The sequence below is a fragment of the Mauremys reevesii genome, linkage group 8, assembly GCF_016161935.1.
Source record: "Mauremys reevesii isolate NIE-2019 linkage group 8, ASM1616193v1, whole genome shotgun sequence".
Taxonomy (NCBI): domain Eukaryota; kingdom Metazoa; phylum Chordata; order Testudines; family Geoemydidae; genus Mauremys; species Mauremys reevesii.
Window position 1 is genome coordinate 70,637,917 of NC_052630.1, and position 25,976 is coordinate 70,663,892.

General features: G+C 39.9%; 1 long non-coding RNA gene across 1 annotated transcript in view; it reads right to left on the reverse strand.

Annotated features, from left to right (window-relative positions):
• Positions 1-4,068: 4,068 nt before the first annotated feature.
• Positions 4,069-25,976, reverse strand: part of LOC120370898 — a 162,607-nt gene continuing 140,699 nt past the window's right edge. Inside the window, exons 2-3 of the long non-coding RNA XR_005584046.1 lie at positions 4,989-5,110; positions 4,069-4,389 (exon numbers count right to left, since the gene is read on the reverse strand). This is a non-coding gene — a long non-coding RNA (uncharacterized LOC120370898). The remainder of the gene's footprint in view (positions 4,390-4,988; positions 5,111-25,976) is intronic.

Here is a 25,976-nt window from a genome sequence, read left to right on the forward strand (position 1 = left end):
AAAAAAGGTACAGAGAAGGGCAACAAAATTATTACAGGGTCTGGAACAGTTTCCATATGAAGAGAGATTAAAAAGACTGGGACCATTCAGACTGGAAAAGAGGCAACTAAGGGGGGATATGATAGAGGTCTATAAAATCATGAATGGTGTGGTGAAAGTGAATAAGGAATTGTCATTTACCCCTATACATAACACAGGAACCAGGGATCACCCAATGAAATTAATAGGCAGCAGGTTTAAAACAAACAAAAAGAAGTACTTCTTCACATTATGCACAGTCAACCTGTGGCACTTGTTGCCGAGGATACTGCAAAGACCAAAAGTACAACTGGGTTAAAAAAAGAATAAGATAAGGTCATGGGGGATAGGTCCATCAATGGCTATTAGCCAAGATGGTCAGAAAGACAACCTAATGCTCTGGGTGTCCCTAGCCTCTGATTGCCAGAAGCTGGGAGTGGGCGACAGGGGTGGATCACTTGATAATTGCCCTTTTCTGTTCATTACATCTGGCGCTGGCCACTGCTGGAAGACACGATACTGGGCTAGACCCAGTATATTCTTATGAATACAGTCTCAGGTTTGTAAAGAGATCAGGATGCATTATTTCTATAGTAGTACAAGGAGATGAGTCTGGTAAGAAGTCCCACGTAAGATGAATTCAGAGGCTGTAAGGGTTAATGTTACACCCCATTATGGATAGAAAGGGGGGCAGACACAAAGTTGGGGGTCCAATATAGATGTGAATGTCCCCATCATTCAGAAGTTTGATTGATGTTTTTGGTTGAAGCTCATCTCAAATCTTAACAAACAATTAATCTGTAGATAAGATGTAATATCCTGCCATATTTGTAAAAGGAAAATTGGTCACCTTCACTGGGCAGAAAGTGAAGCTGAAATACTGTCCGGAAAATAAGATGGAATAGTAAATAGTGACACTAAAGTCCCAAGTGGATTAATGTCATGGTAATTCTGACATAGAGGTGCTGTTATACATTCTGTTAAATGAATCCCTATTTGTCTGCTCTTCTAACAGAACACCACTGCCTGTTTGAAAACCTTCTCTTCTGCTTCATTTATAATATAACCTCATTTTCCTTGAACAGATTACTGTGCTGAGAATGTAATCCAGTGCAATAGTTCTTCATTCAGCAGCTAACAAACAGAAAACTTTATAGTATGGGGTTCTCTCAGTAGAAATAACTACAAAGAAAGGACATCTTTCTCTTCTAGTCTCAAAACCTGGCCTCCAACCTTTCTTCAACCTTTCACTTACAAGTCCTTCCATGAAATCTGCTTTGTATAAGACTGATTAAAAGCAATGACTAATTATAAAGACAATTGTGCCTCAAGACAGATTTTTTCAAAAAGAATCTAGATCCATTTACTTTTCACCCTTGAGGTACAAACAGAGCAGCAGATTCCATCATCTTATCATACTACCAATGCTGTCCTCTTAACAATCTAATTTCACATGACTTCTATAGGTAAAACAAATCTCATAGTTTATTGCTGGAAAATTCTTTAAATACCTCTCTCCTCTATAGGGCCTGATCCCATGAAGTGCAGAGTGTCTGCCATCTCTTCCCATTTACTTCAATGGGAACTGAGAGAACTCAGACCCCAACTGAATGGGGTTTTATCTAACTAAGCAGCCACCAACAAAATTAGGAACTGGTCCTGCAGTTGGTTACATGTACACGATTCTCTTTGATGTTTATAGCAGATTTGTGTGTACAAGGATTTTTGAAAGATCCCAAGTGCCTCCTGAGAGCTGGTGAGCACCCTCTTTTTCCATACCTTATCATCATAGTGAATTCCTCAGCTACTCATAAGATCAGGCCCCAATAAAAGGAATGAGGGTAGAGTAGGATGGGGCTGGAGGCATAGAGAGAGACTAGTACTCAAAAATAAAAGCACCACAAATTAGATGAGTTATATTGCAAAACTAAAGCCAACCCCAGAGTCAAGATCTTCACTCTAGATGTAATGATGTATAAAACTTGTGAATCTTTTTAATAGTATAGCCCAGTTACTAAGCACATGCTGTCAAGAAAATAGGAGGAAAACTATGTACATATTGGGAACATAAAGTTTGATAGTTGCATCGCATCAAATGCTAATCATAGCAAATAAAGGCAAAAACACTGTAAATATGGAAAAGGGTATACAGTTAAAAAAATCAACCTCGCTTCACATGTACAAAAGGACCTATATTTCTATGATTATTCTATGAAAAGGCTGCTTCTGAATATTGGTGTACTAGTCCATATTCCCAGTACTCTTTAAAAAAAATTAAAATGGTACAAGAACATTCTGTACTCCTAAATATAAAGAGGCTGCCAGGCTTGTGCCTACATTTTAGTAGCAAATTAGCTGGTTCGTGTGGCTTACCTAGAGAGGTTGCAAAAACTTTGATGTAGTTATCCTTCCCTCCCCAGGCAATTGTAGCCCTTTTCTTTAAGTAGAATATATTGTGCACATGACCTAGTCTTAATTTTCTTAACTTCCCCTCAGATCTGCTTTGGCTACTTGCAAAGTAGCTAATTTTTCATTATTATTCAAGTTATAATATATTTTTTATTTGGCAGGATGCTAGAATCAGTTATACACATAATGAAGCCTGCTATTAATTTTGCTATGATGAAGTGATGGGCAAATCTCAACAGTTTCTATTCTGTTTGATAGATACCACCACCTCCATTTTTTTTATGTTGAACAGCTTAAAATAGTGAATAAAGTACAGCTTTACTATAGTTTAGGTCACAGTTTAGGACAGCTGTTAAGCACATGTTTAACTTTAAGTATGTGCCTAAGTCCCATTGGTCAAATGGCACTTATACATGTGCTTAACTGGTATAGGACTGGACCTAAGAACATGACCAAGTGTTTTCCTGAACTGGGGCCTTAAATAGCAGTTGTTATCTCCTGGATTTAGTATTGTTCTTATTTCATTAGCTACCAGGATTGGAAATTAATTTTAATTTTGTACTGGGTATGAATTTGGCCTTGTGAATACAATTAATTTATGGTCTCTTGACTTTGGTTCCCCTACCCTCCATGTTTCTGATTATCTCCTCTTTAATAGTCAATATTCAATCCAATACTGATTCCCCTCTAATTTCATTCTCATCTTTAACAAAAAATATCAACTTCTTCATCCTGATTTAGGCTTCTGTACCACGTACCTGTTGCTTATTTCAATCTATTGTTTACCCTTTTTATTCTAGTTGTTACAGTAACAATTTCCTTAAATATCTGTTAAAATGTATGTAAAATAAAATACTTTCTTCTCTACCACACCTCAGGCCAAAAGTAGTTTTTTTAATTATACCCTAGAGTTGGTTGGAAAACAGAATTTTGATTCTGTGGGACATTCCAAAATTTTGAAATTTGTTTCTATTATTTTTGGAACAAAATGTCAAATTTTTCTGTGAAATTCCAAAAAGAATATTCAGAAACATTGAAACACTATGTCAAATATAGAATCTGATTTAGCCTAACACCTTTCTGATAAGTATTCATTCTTGTAGTATCCCCTCAAGCTCTTCCTATTTGTTGCCCAGGTGCCTAAGGAATTTGAGGGAAAATAATCTCATCTTGCTCACCAGGTATATGTTCCCAAGTTTTCAGAGTTTTTAATCTCACGTTGGCAAGTAGGTGGGCTCTTAATATGGTCTTTTGTGAGGTAAAAGAAACACTGTAAACAACACATGTGAGTGACCTTAACAAAGATGAGCAGCTGCGGAACATAGCATTTCCTAAAAAAGTTACCCCCATACCTTGAATAGCTCAGAAAGCATAGGTCATAAATGAAAAGTGTCTTTCTGAATGGTCAGAAGATAGAACTAAAGGTTTACATAAAAAACAAAGACAGGAACTAAAACATGTTTATTTTCCTAGCACTGCTGTGCTCATGACTGATACGTGTTTTCGGGGATGGGTCGGGGGGAAGAGGGGAAGACAAAAGCATTGGACCACTGAAATTGAAGCAATGAAAAATTCCATGCAAAATAGTGTGATTCTTTTATATTCTCATACATAACTTTTTTGTCCTATCTAGTACTCTACAATATGTATTTAATTAAAATATTATCCAGTGAACTCTACACTTGTCCTATTTTTGTCTATCTCCATTTTTAATGCAAGTTGATGTTGCCTCCTCTCTCTCCCCATTACAATAGCTGTGATATCGCCACTTGTAGCCTGCAGTTATTCAGGTAATATTTTTCTCTTTTGTGCCCTTTTAAAGACTTCATAATATCTGAGCATTATATCTTGTAGGCATCAGCACTGTCATATTGATATGTACACTAAATTTCCTTGTCTGTCTTTCTTGAAGATCTTTAAATCTTTCCTTTCAGTACTGTCTTAAATTATGTCTCCTAATACCTGTAAGGAGATTGTGATTAGTTCAAACAATTAGTATCTCTGTATTTTCTCTTGCTTCTAGCAGTAATTACTGAGTCACATATTTGATTCGTAATAGTAGGTAGAAAGATACCATGTTTTATTTTTAGTCCTAAATGATTTAGGTCTATACTTCATTCCATGGTCTGTCACTATTAAAACTTTTAACCTCTTGGGAAGCAAGGCACTGCCATGGGATGAGATACTGTATCAATTACTGTTACAATGTCATCTGTGGTGAATGAGCTGTAAATAATCATCAGCAATCTGTTCCCTGGGTAAATGATTACTCAAATAAAAAAATACTCTCTCTGAAATGTATAAGCTTGAATGTAAAGAATGGTGTATTCTCATTAACAGGAAATGCCAGCATTGTGACCTCATATTAGAAAACAATACATACTGATGATTGAGATTTGTTGTTTTCAAATCATACTCTAGTGTAAGAATATTGAAAGTACAATGAGAACTCAGGCACACAGAATGGGCAAGGGTAAACCTCAGAAATGTCACTGTTCACACATGGATTAGATCATCTAGCAGTTCTAATGCTTTAACAAAGAGTATTCAAACTTTCTCACCTTCTTGAATCTTCTAAATTAGACTTCAAACATCATGAGAACATGCCCTCTGGTGTGATTTTTCTGCTACAGTTCAGCTGGAAATACGTCAGGAATGGGGTTATATTTCAGTATGTTCCATCCTAATCAGAAGTGAGGAAGTGAGCAAACAATTAGAAAAATAATGGAAAAATGTAAGTGAACATTTTAGAATCTCAAATATTTGATTGTACAAATCAAGACAAAGAAGTGTCTAGAACATCTTATATTTCATAGACATTTCACTCATCTTCAATTAATTTGCTTCTCTCACCCATCCCTCTGAAACAGTAAATGTTGGAATAGGTAGATAGGACAAGAATATTGACCTTTGACATAGTTCAGGTGACTGTGGTCTGGAAATAAAGTTCACTTGCTTATCAGCACTCCTGAGAGTCAGTTTATTACATTTCCCCACCAAACACATTTTTACGGGTCCTGTAATTGTACACCAGTCTTGCTATTTCTCACCTACCTACAAGCTATCCACACTTCTTTCCAATTCTAGTCCTATGGTGATGGCAAGTTCTCCAAATATCTCACTGATGTTGACAATCATCTGTTTGTCTATCTAGATACTTTTATAGCCCATATCGCTCTACAATTTGCATCGATCAGAGTATGAAAATTTGGGAAATGAACTCTCCAAAGGAAGCAAGATATACCTACTTTTGAAAAACTATATGCACATGCTAAAGTTAGAAATAAATGCTGGAAAAGTAGTGTTAATCACCAGTAGATGTCACTGGGCCATATTCTGTGGACATTATTGTGTAAATCAGGAATAATTCCATTGACTTCTGTGGAGTTACTCTCAGTATACACCGATATACTGGTACATAAGCATTAACTTTAGGCAATGACCTTGGGATTCTTGCAAGGTCATATGTTTACAGACCTGAATAATTTCCTCATTGCATTAACCACAAATAGGTTATTGTTGTCCCCTAAATTTCACAACCTAATTCTTAGATTAAGCGCTTCCTCGGAAAATCCCTCAATACTTCCATATGACATAATAAATTATGATAAATTAAAACAGATTTTAAGATGCATAACAGGTCATTTACATTGCATAACCTATTAACTTGGAACAAATAAGACTACTGAAAAGAGTAATGGCTACTGAAAGGATGGTTGTGAAATGTTATGTTTAAGCATTTGACTTCTGTACATCCTTATCTGCATGACTTTGTGGATGATATTTTATGAGACACTGTAAGCTTTTCTGTTCAGATAGACTCCCTGTTAGGTGTAGATTACAGTAAAACAGTTGGGCATGTAGCCAGCCACAAGTCCTAATATCATTAATATCTATTGTTTATTCTTATTGTTTAGTCATTCTATGTATTCATGGAATTTATCACTGTTCCCTTTGTCTTCCCCTCAAGAGGATCCATAGGGCTAGAATCTTAGTCTGCAGGTACTTGGTGACTGCTATATCCATGCTGCCTCCCTACAGCTCTGAAAAGGCAGAGATCAATGGACTATGAGCCTTATGGGGCCAAGCACCTCTGGATATCCTGCTTATAGAATCCCTGACTTGTGAAATGTACTGCATTCCCTGATTAGTCCAAGCATGCTATTTAAGACCTAGGGGAAACACCTGGAAGATGTCTGTGCAACAAGGTAAAACCCTAACCTGCTGCTGAGACAGATCCTGTCTTGTTCCTACTTCCTTACATTATTCCTGATTCCTGGTCCCTGTTTCCTAACATTGTTCCAGCCCTGTCCCAACCTCATTCCTAGGTCTGTTCCTGCCTTCCCTGACTCCAGATAACCTGGTTCTGACCATTGGTTCTGTTTCCAAGCTCCTGACTTCTGCTCCAATCACTAGGTCTGATCACCCACACCCTAATTCCTGACACCCCTCTAAAAAAAACCCCAACCAAACAAAAAAAACACCTGCTTGTTTTCTCTCTGACCCCACCAGCTGAGTGAAGAACTTATTATATACTCAAGACATCTCTGTTGGTCAGCACAGACTACTGAGATAACCCAGTGGGGGGTGGGGAGGAAACTGTCTATGTTTGAGACATTTATTATTTTTAAATTTCGTTATGTGTAGAACAACAGAACTAAAAGTCATAGTGTTAATATTGTATCAGCAATAGTTATTTTTATTATTCAATTTCTTAAGGCTACCCCGATGACTAAGTCTTTTCATTTGTGTTCTTTTCTTCCCTGGGAATTAAAACATTTTTAAAAAGTTCTTTGGTTGACTGCAACATACTATAAAATAGTTCTTAATGTTAGAGAGATTAAACACATAGTAATCAATAATCATATTAAAGCAGTTCTCCTTACAATGAGCCAAATTCTGATTTTTCAGTTTTTGTTCTTAACAGACCATCACATACTTAAATATACAGGCCCACCGATGGGAGAGTGGGGGAGGGGTCAATTGCCAGGGGCCTGGCGATTTAAAAGGGCCCGGATGGATGGGACAGATACGTATTTTTTTAATAAAAATTATGATTTAAGAAAAGAAAGAAATCCGTTTCTTGATGCTGCTGCTCTGTACAAAGCACCATCCCTCGTGACAATAACAGTTTTCGAGGGCACTGCCGCACCCTGCTGGTCTGGCAGTCTGGCACAGCGTCAGCAGCAGCAGCCTGGGAACCACAGAGCTTGCTGCCTCCTCTGGCTGCTCAGGAGCTGCTGGGCCTGGCATGCTGGCTCTCTGGCTACGGGGCTGAGGAGAGGGAGACTTTAAAGAGAAACAAGCTTCCTCTCCACTACCAGATTTCCTCCCCCAGGACTGCAGCTCCTCACCAGACACAAGCCAGCAAGTTCAGCCATCCAATCGAGCCTCTCTAAGTTTGCCGAGAGGCAGCCAGGGCTAGCCCCACCCCTTCACTGCCACTAGCACTGGCAGACGAGCCACTATCATGAGCCCAGGATGCAGGGTCACCTCCACTGCTCAGCCAGGGAACGAGGCACATGTTTTCCCTCTGCCTTCGCTGCTGGCCACCTCCTCGGAGATCTCCTGTTAGATGCAGGGCCGGCTCCAGGATTTTTGCTGCCCCAAGCAGAAAAAAAAAAAAGCCGCGATTGGTGGTAGCTCCACTGCGCCACTTTCTTCTTCAGCAGCAATTCGGCGGCAGGTCCTTCCCTCTGAGAGGAACTGAGGGACCCGTTGCCGAATTGCTGCCGAAGATCCCGACATGCCGCCCCAAGCACCTGCTTGCTGAGCTGGTGCCTGGAGCCAGCCCTGGTTAGATGTTGGGCACCATGCCTGACATCTCCTCAGGGCTCTAGGTGTTGGTGTCCCACAGCACCAGCAGCACAAGTATTTTAAATTTGTTGGTCACATTCAGTTACATCTTGTGTATCGGATTTTTCCTCATCTTTAGATTACACATGAATCGCAATTAGGTGTTTAATTACCCTACTTGATACTTTAGGTGTTTGCTTACTTTGTGCTTCTTTAAAAGTTTTATATGTTAATTAATTTCATTCCATAATGTATTTATTTAATTTAAATATGTAATTCAAAATAACAAATTCTACATTTTATATTTAGGCTCACAATTTGTTTACTGGTGCTGTAACTGGGAAAAAAAGTTAACTAGATCAAGCCACACCACAACTTATGCATAGTGGGTTCTAATTTGTTATCAATAGGAATAAAAAGTAGTGTCGTAAACCTCAGCCATCCCTTTCTGAGGGACCATTGACTGTTTTGCCATGGGGCCCAGAATTGCTGTCGGTGGGCCTGTAAATATATGACTTATAAGAGTTAATAATCATAAAATAATTTAGAATTGTATGTGTGTGATATGCTCTGACATAAAAATGAGTATTCTAATTTTGAAGAGAAAGCAAGCTAGATGCTCTCTGATGGCAAAATAAGCTATATATTGTGTGTAGACGATTTGCATATTGTGGCTAATCAAAAACTGAGCAAATAATTTGCAATTAATTTATTCAACTAATGTACTTTTTAGCTTCTTTTTCAACTCAGAATTTCTAATCAAGATTTCAATCTCCTCAGATTCAAATACATTTGAATTGCTCACAAATATTAAAAATTCAAGTTGTGTCTCATTCAGAATTGGTCATCTAAATCACATAGCATAGTTCTGTACCCTGAATGGATGAGTGTGCAAGCACTTCTACCACTAATATATGTAGTGGCTCATTTACATTCAGGGTACGTCTACACTACGGGACTATTCCGAATTTGCATAAACCGGTTTTGTAAAACAGATTGTATAAAATCGAGTGCGCGCGGCCACACTAAACACATTAAATCGGTGGTGTGCGTCCACGGTCCGAGGCTAGCATCGACTTCTGGAGCGTTGCACTGTGGGTAGCTATTCCATAGCTATCCCATAGTTCCCGCAGCCTCCCCGCCCCTTGGAATTTCCGGGTTGAGATCCCAGTGCCTGATGGGGCAAAAATCATTGTCGCGGGTGGTTCTGGGTAAATGTCGTCAGTCATTCCTTCCTCTGGGAAAGCACTTCTGGGGGTCGGTGGGGGGGTGCGTAAATTGCCGAGCTATGCCCTGACCCACCGCGGACACTGTGTTTGACCCTAGAAGCATTTGGAGCTCAGCCAAGAATGCAAATACTTTTCGGAGACTGCAGGAACTGTGGGATAGCTTGAGTCCTCCAGTCCATGAGCGTCCATTTGATTCTTTGGCTTTCCGTTACGCTTGTCACGCAGCAGTGCGCTGAGCCCCTACTATGGCATCTGTCTGGAGATTTTTTAAAAATGATTTTGAATTTCGTCTTCTGTAACGGAGCGCTGATAGAACAGATTTGCTTGCCCTTACAGCGATCACATCCGCATGGTCCATGCGGGAGCTCTTTCTTCATTTTGATTTTTAACTGCATCGCCACACGTGCTGATCTGAGCTCCACGCTAGGCAAACAGGAAATATTCAAAAGTTCGCGGGGCTTTTCCTGTCTACCTGGCCACTGCATCCGAGTTCAGATTGCTGTCCAGAGTGGTCAGTGGTCCACTGTGGGATACCGCCCGGAGGCCAATACCGTCGATCTGCGGCCACACTAACCCTAATCCAATATGGTAATTCCGATACTAGCGCTACTCCTCTCGTTAGGGAGGAGTACAGAAACCAGTTTAAAGAGCCCTTTATACCGATATAAAGGGCCTCTTAGTGTGGACGGGTGTGGCGTTAAATCGGTTTTACGCTCCTAAAACCGGTTTAAACGCCTAGTGTAGACCAGGCCTCAGTGTCTACACACTATCATGCTTTTGACTTTGGTATTCAATTTCCATTAACATTAGTGCCAGCAAAACTCTGCTTCTCAGTTAGTCATGCAAGTTTCCTCACTGCTTTGCTAACGCACTACAATACTGATAACTTTCTGTATTACATCCTGTATCTCCATTCAGCAGGGGTTGTCAATGAAGTGAACTAAGGCCTGGTCTACACTACGCGTTTAAACCGAATTTAGCAGCGTTAAACCGATTTAACCCTGCACCCATCCACCCAATGAGGCCCTTTATATCGATATAAAGGGCTCTTTAAACCAATTTCTGTACTCCTCCCCGACGAGAGGAGTAGCGCTGAAATCGGTATTGCCATGTCGGATTAGGGTTAGTGTGGCCGCAAATCGACGGTATTGGCCTCTGGGCGGTATCCCACAGTGCACCATTGTGACTGCTCTGGAAAGCAATCTGAACTTGGATGCACTGGCCAGGTAGACAGGAAAAGCCCCACGAACTTTTGAATTTTATTTCCTGTTTGCCCAGCATGGAGCTCTGATCAGCACGGATAGTGATGCAGTCCCAAATCCAAAAAGAGCTCCAGCATGGACTGTACAGGAGATACTGTATCTGATAGCTGTATGTGGAGACAAATCTGTTCTATCAGAGCTCCGTTACAGAAGACGAAATGCCAAAGCATTTGAAAAAATCTCCAGGCTCTGATACAGAGTCCACAGCACAGTGCTGTGTGACAAGCGTAACGGAAAGCCAAAGAATCAAATGGATGCTCATGGAGGGAGGGAGGGGGTACTGAGGACTCCAGCTATCCCACAGTCCCCGCCGTCTCCGAAAAGCATTTGCATTCTTGGCTGAGCTCCAAATGCCTGAAGGGTCAAAAACATTTTCCCAGGTGTTTCAGGGTGTATGTCGTCAATTTACACCCTTCCCCCCACCAAAAGAAAAGGGAAAAAAATCGTTTCTTGACTTTTTTCAATGTCACCCTATGTCTACTGCATGCTGCTGGTAGACGGGGTGCTGCAGCGCTGAACACCAGCATCCCCTTCCCGGTGGCAGACAGTACAATATGACTGCTATCCATCGTCATCATCAGCCCGTGAGTGCTCTTGGCTGGCCTCGGTGAGGTTGGCCAGGGGCGCCTGGGTAAAAATAGGAATGACTCCCGGTCATTCCCGGCAGATGGTACAAAAGGCTTGGTAACCATCCTCATCATAGCAACTGGAGGCTGAGCTCCATCAGCGCCCCCCCTTTCATGTCTAAAGAAAAGATTCTGTACTGCCTGGACTATCATAGCAGCGGGAGGCTGCGCTCCTCTCCCCCGCCACCCTTTAATGTCCTGCCTGGACTATCATAGCAGCTGGAGGCTGCCTCCCCCTCATTTTATCTCACTAAAAGTCAGTGTTTCTTATTCCTGCATTCTTTATTACTTCATCACACAAATGGGGGGACACTGTCACGGTAGCCCAGGAGGGTTGGGAGAGGAGGGAAGCAACGGGTGGGGTTGTTGCAGGGGCACCCCCTAGAATGGCATGCAGCTCATCATTTCTGTGGGATCTCTGGGGCTCTGACACGGAGTGGCTGTGCTCTCTGGTTCTCTAGTACACTTGCCCCATATTCTAGGCAGGACTGACTCTATTTTTAGACAAAACATAAAGAAGGGAATGACCCAGGGAGTCATTCCCATTTTTGTCAGTGCGCCCCCAGCCGACCTCAGCAAGGCCAGCCAGGAGCACCCATGACAGCAGCAGACGGTACAAAAGGATTGATAACCGTCATCGCCAATTTCCAAATGCAAACGGTGCAAAATGACTGATAACTATCATCTCATCGCCAATTTACAATGGCAGACAGTGCAATAGGGATGGTAATCGTCTCTGCTACCTTGCAAAGGCAAATGAATGCTGCTGTGTAGCATTGCAGTACCACCTCTGTCAGCAGCATCCAGTACACATACAGTGACAGTGACAAAAGGCAAAACAGGCTCCATGGTTGCCATGCTATGTCTGCCAGGGCAATCCAGGTGAAAAAGGGTGCGAAATGGTTGTCTGCCATTGCTTTCATGGAGGAAGGATTGAGTGACGACATTTACCCAGAATCACCCGCGACACTGTTTTTGCCCCATCATGCATTGGGATCTCAACCCAGAATTCCAATAGGCAGGGGAGACTGCAGGAACTATGGGATAGCTACGGGATAGCTACCCATAGTGCAACGCTCCGGAAATCGACGCTAGCCTCGGTACATGGATGCACACCGCCAAATTAATGTGCTTAGTGTGGCCGCGTGCACTTGAATTTATACAATCTGTTTTAAAAAAACAGTTTCTGTAAAATTGGAATAATCCTGTAGTGTAGACATACCCTAAGATGATACGAGGAAATTCATTTGTTTTGAAGACCTGAGGTAGGATTTAACAAACAGAACTCTCCTTTACATGTGGTTTACAATGGTGGAAATCCATTAACTTCAATAGAATTATTGGGCTAGACCTTTGCAGTCCCTCCTACCTCTATGGTTCTATGATTATTTCTCATTTACACCAGAATATGTGAAAGAAGAATTTGGCCTTTGTTGATATAGGTGGAACATTATTAGACAAATTTTAATTTTACTAAATTTCAAGTTCATCTTATTTTAGTTTTGCTTATATCCAGCTACATCTATGTCAGCTTCTACCAAAGATCATGTTAATTGCAAGTCTTTTCTTAGAGAACAGGGCACAAATCCTTTTCTTTAATTTTCCCTGGAAAACCCCCAAGTTTATTAAATAAACTACCTTTCAAGGGAAAAACAATCAAGTCATTGAGTTTAATTTGTCTTATTTTCCTAGCAAACTAATCCCAGTTCACAAAAACACAGACAGATTCTTATGAATTGTATTATTCTGCTAGAAAGTAACATTTATGTTTAAGATTTAAACTGAACAGATTCATTAAATAGCCCAACACTGAACATTTCACGTTTATAAAGTAAACCCACTTTATTGAACTTTTTAAAAAAATTACAAGGCTAGCTAAACAGACAAGTTCTAAGTCAATGAAAACATATAGAAAGAAAAAGCTGAAAAGGAAAGAAAAAGATAATTTCTGCCATTCATGGTACTAATTGATGTTTAGAAAAGCTTCAGTATGCTAATGTGTTAAGGTGCTCAAAGAAAATTATTTACAAATATCATTTAAAGTCTTTTCAATACATATATACACAACCTTAAATCTCCCCTTGTTATGCAGGAGGTTTCATGACCTGTAAGGAGAATTCAGTTGAAAATATTACATTCCCTGTAAAAAAAAGACACTTTCCGCAAAACTGGTGGAATGTTAAATCCCGTGGATTATTTAAAATGCCACGGTTCTAACGGTATTAGAGATCTGTATTTCTAGCATTCTAGTTCTTAGAATTTTTTTCAAATTTAAATAAAACCTGTACTTTAAAATCAAAAGAAGAATTTCCAAACCTGTATATACATTTAATAGAATACCATTGCTTTATATTGCTGAAATTCTTTGATAGAAGGATTTTCATTTTATGTCTGTAAAGTGCCTAGAATAATGAGACCCAAACCCTCTAAGCACAATTTCAATATAAATAATAATAATGATGATAATATGGCTTTGCATTACTGAATTATTATTACAGGAACTTCCTGTACCAGAACTCTCTTTGAAGTCATTGGGACTTACGAGGGATGATGGGGCAGTGGAAGGGAAGTATTAAGGAACAAGGCCTGAGCCCTAGCATTTCTGATATCTCTTTATGTGTTGATTTTCATACTTATTCATTATTTTCTGATCAATATATACATTTGTATGTATGAAACTATGCCAATTTCCCATGTGAAACAGTACACTCCTACTTCAATAAGCTGTAGCAAAAAAGTGCCATTTCACTACTTTCCTTCTCATTTACTTTAAAAGCACAAAAAAGCATATATTCTACCTTTACTTTGTACAGGTAACTCACATTATTATTAATGGGAATTACTCACATATATCGACAGTACAATAGGCCACACACAGTGAAACCCATTCCAAGAGCTCTCCAATTTCACTAGCCCAGTCCTTGCAAGTAAGAGTAGAAAGTATGAGACATGGTTAGCAATGCAGTCAATCTGATAGCAGTTCACTGTTAAAAAAAAATCACACTCCCAGGAGGGCTAATCAGGAAGGCCTTTGATTTGGTATGTCTCATAGCTCCTACAGCGTTCAGTTCAATGAAAACCAGAGCATAAAGAATTTTTATAATGGCAGGTACATTTCCTCCACATTCTTTGTAAGATCTGTAGATAGATGCGGCATTAAATGAACCTCATACACTACTGTCATCCTATGCCCCTTCAATTCTGTTCTCATTAGTATTTCTTGTGTCTTGAGTAGCACAACAAGGAGATTGATAACCCTGACATTGACACAGCTTATGGGAGATGAACCTTGAGTTTATGTCCTTTTGATCCTAATTACCAAACTCAGTAGACTCCATACACCCCAACTTCACTAATTCTTCTTAGCTGTTAACAGTTGTTTGACCTGCCCAGAATAGTCTGTATGTTTCCAAGTAACAATCTAAAGCCACCTGGGTTATAATAAAAGATTTATTTAGAATTTATTAAGATAATTGTAACGAAATAAAACATATAGAATGCATAATATAACTAGTGTGAACATGTGCAAAAGCTAAGCTAGACAGGTACAGTATGGGAAGCTTCAACACCAATGTATTTTGCTTTTAGAATGTCCACCCTCCTTTCCTGATCCTTTTGCGGGGTGGAATGTCAGAGCATCCACTAATCCAAAATTGGGTTCTTTCCCCTTTGGAATCAGGCATCTTGTGTCATATGCCTCTTTTGCCTCTTCCTGGATTTCCCCAGTCATACTTTCCAGGTTAGTTTAAGATGCCACCCATCATCATCCTCCAGCCTCTCAAAGGTATTTAAAAAGATATCTCCTCTGATTATAGGAGATAATCTGCATTCTGTCATTCTGCAATGTTCATAGCATGTTTTCCAGATTCACTCAGGATTATGTATGCTACTTTAGATAAACTGTTTGGGTTCTTATTTTTCCAGATAAGCATCCCCATTCCAAGGATTATCCACTCTTTTTATTAATCCAGAACCATGATTTAGCACTTTAATCATTCTTGCTGGAATGGTCAATCTGAATCCAGCTCACTGATTGTCTTTAGAAAGACAGAGCTCCTACTTTCTTACAGTTCCCTTCTAACTTCATTTCTGCTCTGTATCAGATATGAAATACTGAAAGATTAAAGTCAGTCTGTCACCACTATATCAACTATCAACTGAGAGGTTAAAATGTGTTACACCTACCACAAATGCAATCTTTTTAGATTACTGAGTGTATTCATGTAAAAAGAGTTGATTCTCAATTCTAATTTAAAGTTCTTTTTAGTTATAGCTTTGAAATAATAAGTACATCATATTATTAATTGTGTGTCAGCGACAGGGCCTGAGAAACTAGAAAAAGTTCATAGGAGATTCAAGTTTAAACAGAAAACACTTCCCCACAGGAATTCTAGTTCAGTCTTGGTAAAAAGTCTCTAGCTGTCTTCCTTTCACATATAAACCAACAAGGACAGTCCTTGTGTTTCTTGAGATTATCCCCAGCTTCTAGTCAGCAATAGCTGTCTATCCATCCTGTAGGAGTAACCCAGTCCCTTTTTAACTTACTGAGCCAAACTAGGCTCAGCTGCACCTAATTAGCTCCAGCAGGAGATCCCTCTCTGAACTGACTCCGAACCTTTGCTGGGTGTTAAAAGAACAATCTCAGGTGCATTCTTCTGGTTTAGCAGCATATCTTCCTAGGAGTGTTAAGGGTGAGGCATCCCTTTCAGAAGACATCAAAAGTACTAAGCATATTACCACAATTATTATTTTTAACTAAGTAAATCTTAAAGGAAATTTTACCATTTCAGTGTCTCTTTTAGAGAACAAGATTTATTGACCTACGTTTCTTGAATTATACTGTTTACCAAAGCTACTGAACATGCATTTGTAAATATTATAGTACTACTAAAATATGTTACAATAAGTTACTGCCTACAAGGAAAAAAATCAAATATATTGATAAAATATAGCACTCATGTATTTTATAGCATCAAGTATTGTGTTAAATATTGTGGCAAGAAATATGTATTGTTTTAAAATATATATGTACATTAAAAATGTATTTATTTCACTTCCCCCTTTCTATGAAAGACTCTGAAGAATACATATAATTAGGTGATAAATGGTGAATCCATGTTTAAGTATCTACAAGAAATACGGAAATCAAAACAACTTATCTGTGTGGATCTGTAAAGGGGAGAATTTATTTTACTTACTTGAACCTTCCCATTTCTCTACAATCGAACACCACTGCTTTTCCAGGCCTGGAACTCTTGGGCCACAGACTGATAATCATGTCAGATTGTGTGCATTTTCTTTAATGTGCACAAGGAAGGATTAGGCCATTAGTATCAATATATTTGAACATACACTAGGATTTGAATAAAGGATTCCACAGGTGAAAGGCCCATTTAGTAAGATACTGCATCTCTAAGCTTTCTCCTGTTTTTACTTGTAAGCTTTTCATAGCCTGGCTCTCTTTGTTTGGAAAAAGTGATCCCTTTACAGCAGAACTGAGCTTTGAGCAAGGAGGCTCAGAATTTGTCCCTGTGATAGTGAATCGTGAAGTTTTCCGGTCAATGAGCCGGAGGGATCTCCTGATGAAATCTGGGCAAAGCCATTACAGTGGCAGTACTTCCAGTCCTTGCTACAAGATGCTTCCATTATCATGTGTTCAACATGCTTTCAGATGATTCATTCAGAGGATCATGATCTTCTGGTGCTCCACCATAACTGTTGTCCATACTCTTGGAGAAGAATTGATGTGTCAAACCAGTGAAAAAGAACCATCCAAGAGATCTTTCTGCTATCACAGTGAAATGTGTTGTACACTAATCAAGCTTTCTTAACAGCTTGGGTATGTTGTTACATATATTTTTCTCACTCTCTGTATGTTTCATAAGCAGTGTAAAAAGAGAAACCATTAAATGTCATATGTTGTGTCCTATCCAATTTATTTTTGAGCAGTGTAATTACAGAATTTCTATTTATTGCTCTTTTTTTTGTATATAACCACAGAGCCAAATGGGGAAAAAATGTACATATATTTTTTAAGAAGATTCCCATGAATTTTACAAATCCTCAGATCAAGAACTTTTTTGTCTCTTTTTTCCTCTCTCATTCTCTGCAAGCCAAGTGGAAATACATGTAATCCACATTAAAGTCATAACAATGGGTGGAACTCACATGGATAAGAGGTACTAAATTAACAACAGTGTTCCAAAGGTTTTCACTGATAAGCATGCTTGCAAACCAGCATACCAAAGACAGATACAAGGTAAAAAACAGCATCTACAGATCAACTTTAGTGCTTATATTGGGCAAGATTCACCCCACAGACAAAATAGGGTAGATTCTACATTTTATGTGCCCGTGAGTATCTCTATCAGAGAGGAAATTCACTCCGATGGAAGGGCACTTTTAAATCCCTGTTAGAGCTCCACAGGAGCCTCACCGGAGAAATGCTCAGTCAGCCCCTCCCAGACTGGACTACTCAGCTTTTAATGGTTTACCAGCCCGCAATGGGCCCCCACTTGGGTTTTACTTGGGGTTAGCTGGCTCTCTTGCACCTTGACTCTAGCCTGACTCACTACCAGAGAGGAACTGCAGTTAACATATTGTAGCAGAAACCTGGGAGGAACCAGTTTTTATTGAATAACAGCTGAAATATATAGAACTCTTGGTTTGCTGGACCCAACCTAATGAGTTGACCCATCTTGTCATAGTGGGGAAAAGAGGAATAATGGTTATGCATGCATAGACAGCATGTCTTCCACAAATCATTCTCAAGAGGAAATACTCATTTTCAGACTAATTACATGTCTGTCCAGTTGAATGCAGACAAGCAGTATGTACAGGCTCAAGATCATGAGGATTGCAACTGACTCTCTAGGAGGAAAAAACCCTATTTTCATAGGTTTAGTTAATAGGAGACAGATGTTCCAGGTACTAATCTTCCTACAAGCCTAAGAAAATCCAGAATTTTTTTAGGGAGAAACTACACGAGTAAACTTGCTTAAAAGAACATACAACAAAATGATTTGGGTTCATTATGGATTACACATGGATAGGCAAGATGCCCATTTATCCAGGAAATTGAATAACTAGTATAAAGAATGATCACAACTACAGTGCAACCATACCACATCACCAACAAAGGTCTTTGTTTGGACTGGTGGGAAAAAGGGTATGGCTCCTTTGTAAGTCTCCTCCTCCCTTGAAATTTGGGAGAGGCAGTGGAGAGAAGTGAAGGCATCACCTGAGCTGGGGTCTGGTCATGGGGCCAAGTAAGCCATTGGCCACAGGGGTGCTGGAACAATTTGTATAGCGTGGGGTGCTGAGAGCCACTGAACCAAACTGTAAGGTATATGATGAAAACCACTTCAAGCCAAGGGGATGCAGAAGCACCCCTAGTTCCAGCATCTGTGGTTGGCCCCTGCACTCCCAGGGAACAGTTGATAAATCCTGTTCTTCCAGACTGTGCCCTTTCTCACTCTTGGATTAGCTACCACCACACATGGAATTAGCACAGGACTGAGTGTTTTGGTCTGCTGTGGGCATTGCACTTGCTACCTCTTTGGGGATTGTGAAGAAATGTCTCCCTCATTTCCAGATTGGAAGGGGTGTCACTTTCCCCACAGCAGCTCAGGGACCCAATGGGGTAGATCAGGATGCAAGGTTCATTTTAGCAGGTGGCCAGTGACCAGTGCAGGTATTGATTAGCATGCACTATTGAACTTCTAATGTGTGCCTGCAGGGTCCACACAGGCCAATTAGTGTGTGACCCCCCCTAGTATGCACTAGAATTTACACCCCCATAGTACACACTAATGCACAATGTAGGCAAGCCCTTAGAGTCACAAATGCAGTGTTTACTTGTTAAATTCCTAAAAGAGAAAAAGCAAAAACAAGGTCTTGAAGTTGCAGACTATAGCTGCATAAATGGTGTGGAATGTTTTCATTTGAATATTCCTTTGAATTCATTTCATCCACTCGTCAATCTGCCTTTGTGCTCATTTCTGTGAACATTCATGCAATCAATTTTTACTGGTATGAAAGTCCACAGAGAACATGTTGCAAAGTTATGGTTGTCTTTGCTTGTGAAAATTGAATTTTAAATCCACTTGGGTACAGGAAAATGCTAGCATTCTGATGCAGTCAGCATGGAATGGGGGAACAGCAGGGAACAGAAACAATACCATCAGGATTTTTTTTTTGTTTTGACCTATCATGAATAAGCAAAACAGATTTTTTTTTAACCAATTAGTACTCTCAGATGATATTTTGTGATCAATCCATACACCAAATAATTTGCAAAAAAAATATCATTTCAAATAAGGCATAACCTCAAGGAAATCTGTTGTCTGATATTCTATGCATGGAAAATTGGGGTACATTAATAAGTTAATTGTAATGAATTTTGTTTTGGCTCTAAAGCAGTCCTAATAAAAAAAAAACATGATTTGGAACTTTCTCCCATAAGAGTCAATGGCAAAATTCCCATTGAATTCAAAGAGCCCAAGATCATAACCCCCCCCAATGAGAAAAGAGAGAAAATACATTCCTAAAAAAATGATTCAACAGTTAGAACCAGTTTAAGGGTAGAGGGTGATTCCTGTGGGTTTATCTCTATGAATAAATCACAAACCAATAATGAGAACAAAAAGTTGTTTTTCCCAATCTCCCATGTCAGGAGGTATTCCTCATGGTGGGGATGAGGAAACAATGCCCCTACTTGAAATGAGAACAGGTATGGTAAAAGATGCAGGAAGCAAAAATAGTTACATTTCTTAGAAGTATGACTTGTTACTAATGAAAGGACAGTTGCATTATTCAAATTGACTTGATGAATCCTCCTTGCTTTACATCTACACCATTGTAAACGTATCCAGTACAAATAGCAAGAAAGGTCATTTGAAAAGTTAGTTCCTTGACACCATTTACATCTATTGTCATTGCCACCCACTATGTGTCCAAAACAAATCTGTCCAATGGAATTCAGACGAATTAAACTGGATCTCAAGGATCTTGTTGCAAGTTTTGTTTAATTTGTCCTTAAATAAAAGTATCTTGGAGTCTCTAGTCCAGGCAAGTCCCACCCTAGTTCTGAAATAAGACTGAAAGGGGTATTTGACAACTCTTGCTTGAAACTCCCAAATCAAATTTTCTTTGAGGAGATTAAACTTACAAAAGGGAAGTGAATTAAAGACCTGTTTCTCCATATATCATGAGAGATTTGAGACTTTGTTCACTTTTAGATTTCTGATGCCCTGATCCTAATTTTATTATTACTGTTACTTATTTTCAGACTGCTATCAGTGTGAGTAGTGCTTTTCAACATGGATGCATTGTACCCAAGTCTCCAAGACTTTTGTGAGTTAGTAGAACATTGCTTGATAGTTCAGCAAACTTGAAGCTGGATCCAGAACAAGTTTGTCCCATTTTGAAACAATGTCCCGTCATATTTAATCCCAGAAACATTTTCCCATATATTTAAAATATATATGAGAACTGCCCTTAAATATATTAAATATATCACTAACTGCCCTTATTTTTAAGGGCAATGTGTTTCATACATTTAAAAACATTTTGACCTAATATCAAGTTAAATAAACTAGGATGTTACTCATGCAGCAATAAATTGAGAACCAAAACCTACTCACCTTACTTAAGCGAGCGCTGAAATGAGTAAAGTGAGCAGGTTTTAAGCTAAAGTGTGGGTTGTTTTTTTTTTTTGATTAAAGCTCAACGGGCTCTCCAAGTACACATAACTTTTGAAGCATTGTGTCTTCCATTTCTGTTTCAGACGAATCTGTGATGGTTAGTGATTAACAAGTTATTCTGCATGATCCTTATTATATGCTTCACTTCTTTCTTTCCTTGTTTATTCTTGGGACATAGAGCTCCTGCCAAATAGATGCAAAAAGTTGTGTATTCATTTCAGTAACAGCCAATAACACAGATAGTACTAAAAGCATACTCAGAAGGCTAGGTACAATCTGAACATAAATTTGCTTACACTGACATGAAGCCAGTGGCGGATAATTAACTGGGGGGCAAAGGCGCAAAGCAGCCATGACCTCAATTACATTGAGTGGCACACATGGGCCAGTGCAGATCAGAAGGCTGGTGGCACTGGATGGAAAGGGAATAGCCAAAATGTGCATTGTTCAGAGCCTGCACTCAGCAGTTCCAACTGGCAGAGCTCTTACGAACCTCCAGCAGCAACTAAAGCTAACTAGCTACCTTCTGTCTCACAGTCTAAACCCAAAGGATAGATGCAGCATTAACACCACCTGTCCTTCACTGGATGAATTCCTCCCCCATACTACTACCGAACACAAAAACACAGAGTTTAGCTGACACAGAGAGGTTTAATGTACACCTTCATTGCTACCTTTTCCCCATCTGGTCCACTGTAGAAAGCAGATTGTTTCTTCTTTTGTTCATCTTCTAGAGCAGGTGTAGCATTACACCAAGCAGATGCAGGAAGGGCAGGTCTTCTGCCATTGAACTCTTTTTCAAACCCAAACCAGGTCACCCCTGCCCTTCTGAGGATGCAGCATGTGTGTGAAGAGATGGAGCTGCTGAGTGAGGAAGAACTTCCCTCTTTAGGCCTTTGATGCTTTTTCAGTTTTTTCCTCCATCTCTCCCTCCCATACACTGACAAGGCAGTTATGATTGGTGAAAAAGAGAAGTGAAATGAAAACCAGGCTTATTCTCTTCTGCTGACATTAGGGGCTATTGACCATTTTCCATTTAGGAATCATTAGTGGTGCTTCTATTGAGGAGGAATGTGATAAGCAGAGCATCATACTGAACACAGATGTATTAAGCTCATCCCAGCTTTTATACTGACACTATTTACTGTCTGCTTCTGTTGTCAATAAAAGTCATAGTAAATGAATACTGCTAGTACATGCTACTTCATGTTATCACTAGCATTTAAGCATTTAAGAGCACAAGCAGTTTGGTGAAATGAAGTCTATTGAATGATTTCCATTACTTAAAAGCAACAGAGTTCAAGGTGACAACCCCTCTGGAACTACTTTTAACACTTACCCAGAAACTGGACATAAAGCTATTTAAAAGTACTATCCATTATCCATTTTTAGATAGTTTTATTCATTTCAATGTGAATGCCTAGAATCCCCATAGTTTTTATCTTATTTATCATCCTGCCATGTGGAACTTCATCAAAGGCTTCCAGGAAGTCAGAAGAAATTATTTCATATGCACTGTGGTTATGCATCACATTAACTTCCACCAAAACAGTTGAAGAGGTTAGTCAGGCAGAAAGGCCTCGGCTTACTAATCCATGATGGCTACTTCCCATCATATTATTGCTAGGCAACTAGGCATTTACCTTCCCCAACTTGTTCTTCACTTTATTAGCATATTAAAGATGTCATGCAGAGAGTGTAGGCCTATCTCTTCTGTACTTAATGCATGTTCTGTGATTGCTCATTCCAAATCCTGCTGGATCTTGTATAACTTCAGTGGCTTGTGTTTGATATTACATACTTTTGTTACTTCCTTTTAAAATCATTTTTAATATATGGTGGAAGGTAGCAAAGACTACAGAGGTTCACCATACATCCTGCTATAGTAAATGCTCAATGTTCAAACTGAAGCAGGGATGAGGGACAGTGGGAGAAGTTACCTACTCCTGGTAATTCCACCTGTCTGGTACTGTTAACACATTTCTGACAGAGTTGTTTTTTATTCCAGAGTCATAAAGATACATTTAAAAATACAAAAGTTTGCTTTTAAGTAGTATCAGATTAGATGAATCTGAGCTGCTTTCAATATATTTTTAAGAAGATTATCCTACAAGAGTTGTATCATCCCTCAACATTGTCAATCACTGTAAACAGCTAGAAACAGTGCACAGAATACAAACTTGCATCCGACGAAGTGGGTATTCACCCACGAAAGCTCATGCTGCAAAAATGTCTGTTAGTCTATAAGGTGCCACAGGATTCTTTGCTGCAGAATACAAACTATCATTATCTTTTTTGCATGATTTCAGTGTAAGGCTGCTGCCCAAAGGATTTCATCAGACATTTTTTCTTGTGTGTGGAGGGGAGAAGGGGGTGGGGGGGAGACCAGGTCTATCTTATCTGGCCTACCTTTACTATCATGAGGTTGTCCTCATACGGTTAATGGTCAGTGCTTTTTGTAGCTGGGCTCATTGTTGTTTTCTAAAATTCTCTTGACACTTATTACTGGAGTGTTGCTCTGACTTGATATTACTTCCTTTTTTGAAGAACTGATGTATCCAAGACATTAGATATGATGTTTAAATTGGATAAAAATGTCTAACTTGGTTATTTGAAGTTATTCTCCAATATCCGTGTTTAGGTATCTTCAACATCATAATTTTAAAAGTTCTTCTTTGTCAAAACCATACCATTTTCTTTTCTAAACAAAGGCATTAGTCTTAACTGAGGATTCTGTTCAAATCAACATGTTTTGTTATATTCCTTAGTATAAAATGTGTGTTCTTATTCAAACTTTCTTTTAAAATGTTCCTGCATACGTTCCTGCATAAATACAAGTCCCAAAGGAAACATCTCCAGAAAGTTATGATTATGTGCAAATGGGATTAAAATGGAAGTTGTTTTGCAACCTTATCTATAATCATTGTTATCAGAATGGCGTTAACATGTCAGCTTCTGTCTTGAGTGCTGTTCTATAGCAAAACCACACATCACAGCAAGCCTGCCTCAATTTCCCTCATCTGATTAGCCCCTCACTGTCTAATTTGCTTATTAGTCTTTTGTCCTGACCTCAGCTGGCCAGCTGAGTTATTGAGAGGCCTTTCCCCTTTTTGGGGTAATAAAGAGTTCAGTGATTGAGAAAGTCAGTCACCCGAGCTGAGGGTCCATAGAGTCCAGATTCCCTTTAAGTGTTGTTCACTTGCTCAAGGCCTTAACAAAAGTTCTCTTGTGTTTGGTAGGGGAATCCAGGCCTACACCCTCTCTGGATTCCAATCCAGGGACCTGTTTAACTGGTTGGTGCCAATCTCTTCCCCAATTCTTTAGAGTTTCCTTGGTTTGCTTCTTACCATGTTCACCCTGTGGACTGTTCGCATGCAGCTCTATTATCCACTTCTCTGAGGTCCAGGTTTTGTGGAAAGCATCCCACAGTAAGTTACTGCAAGCCCTGGCTCTCAGTGGCTCCTCAGCTTCTCTGGCACACTCTGGGATCTATTTTGAACCGTCCTTATGGTTTCCCTCCATAAGAACATAAGAACGGGCCTACTGGGTCAGACCAAAGGTCCATCTAGCCCAGTATCTGTCTACCGACAGTGGCCAATGCCAGGTGCCCCAGAGGGATTGATCCTAACAAGCAATGATCAAGTGATCTCTCTCCTGCCATCCATCTCCATCCTCTGACGAACAGAGGCTAGGGACACCATTCTTTACCCATCCTGGCTAATAGCCATTTATGGACTTAACCACCATGAATTTATCCAGTTCTCTCATAAGGCAGGAGTTTCCCACAGCTGTCTTTCTAGAGATCAGGTAGGGTTTGGGCCACTAGTAACCTGCTCTTTCAAGTAGAAGTTCTCCCTCTCCTCCCTCTGGAGCTGGGAGTCAGCTGGCAGTGTATCCCTCCTTCAGACTGGAGCCTCTCTAGCCCTGCTTCATGGAGCCCAGGGTCAGGCAGTCACCTTGTTACTCAGGTCATGAGTCCCTCCCATGCCCAGCTCTCCTTTGTGGAGCTGGGACTGTGGTTCAGGTCAGCTACAGGGCTTTAGCCAGCTTCACTTTCAGCAGGGCCTCTTTTCTTAGTTCTTCAGGGTGGAGAGTTCAAAAGCTAGACTTCTCCTGCTGGTGGCTGTCTTGTGATAAGGAAACAAGGAGCATACATGCTGGTTCCCTTTCCAAAGCTCATCCCAACTGACTGGGAGAGAGAAGCCCTGCCCCACCACTCTGCTAGGCCTCTGATTCTGGACCCTTAAAGATACAATAATGGGATTCCTTCCAAGCACTACTTATTCCTGGAGCCATTTCTTCTCGCCCCATGTCTCCTTGGCTTTTGTACATCAGACCACCTCGATCGCTTAAAGGGGCCCATGCCATGTGATGCAGATGAGCTGACCACTAGGCACTAGTCCCTAAAGGGGTGGGTCACCCTGTCACACATGGCTAGTGTTGCAAGAAACAGTTTCACTATATTGCTATTGAAAAAAATTGCTTTGTTTATAAGTTTAAATTGGAGGGGTTAGCCTAAATTAAGGTTAAAGTGGTGTTTTGAAATTTAGGTGATTAAACTGACATAGGATCAGTTCTGGTGATGGTCTGAACATAGGACCTGTTTCAAGCATGTTGAAGTCAATGGAAAGACACAACTTCATTAAGCTTTGGATTACAGGGGAGTCACATCTTATGCGGGGGTTATGTTCTGAAGTCAGTGTGTAAGGCGAATATCACATATAGTCAAACACTCATTGAGTGGAATCGCGGGTGGAATCGCCCGCACTACAGGTACAGGTTTCAGAGTAGCAGCCGTGTTACTCAGTATCCACAAAAAGAACAGGAGTACTTGTGGCACCTTAGAGACTAACAAATTTATTTCAGCATGAGCTTTCGTGAGCTACAGCTCACTTCTTCGGATGCATAGAATGGAACACACAGATAGGAGAT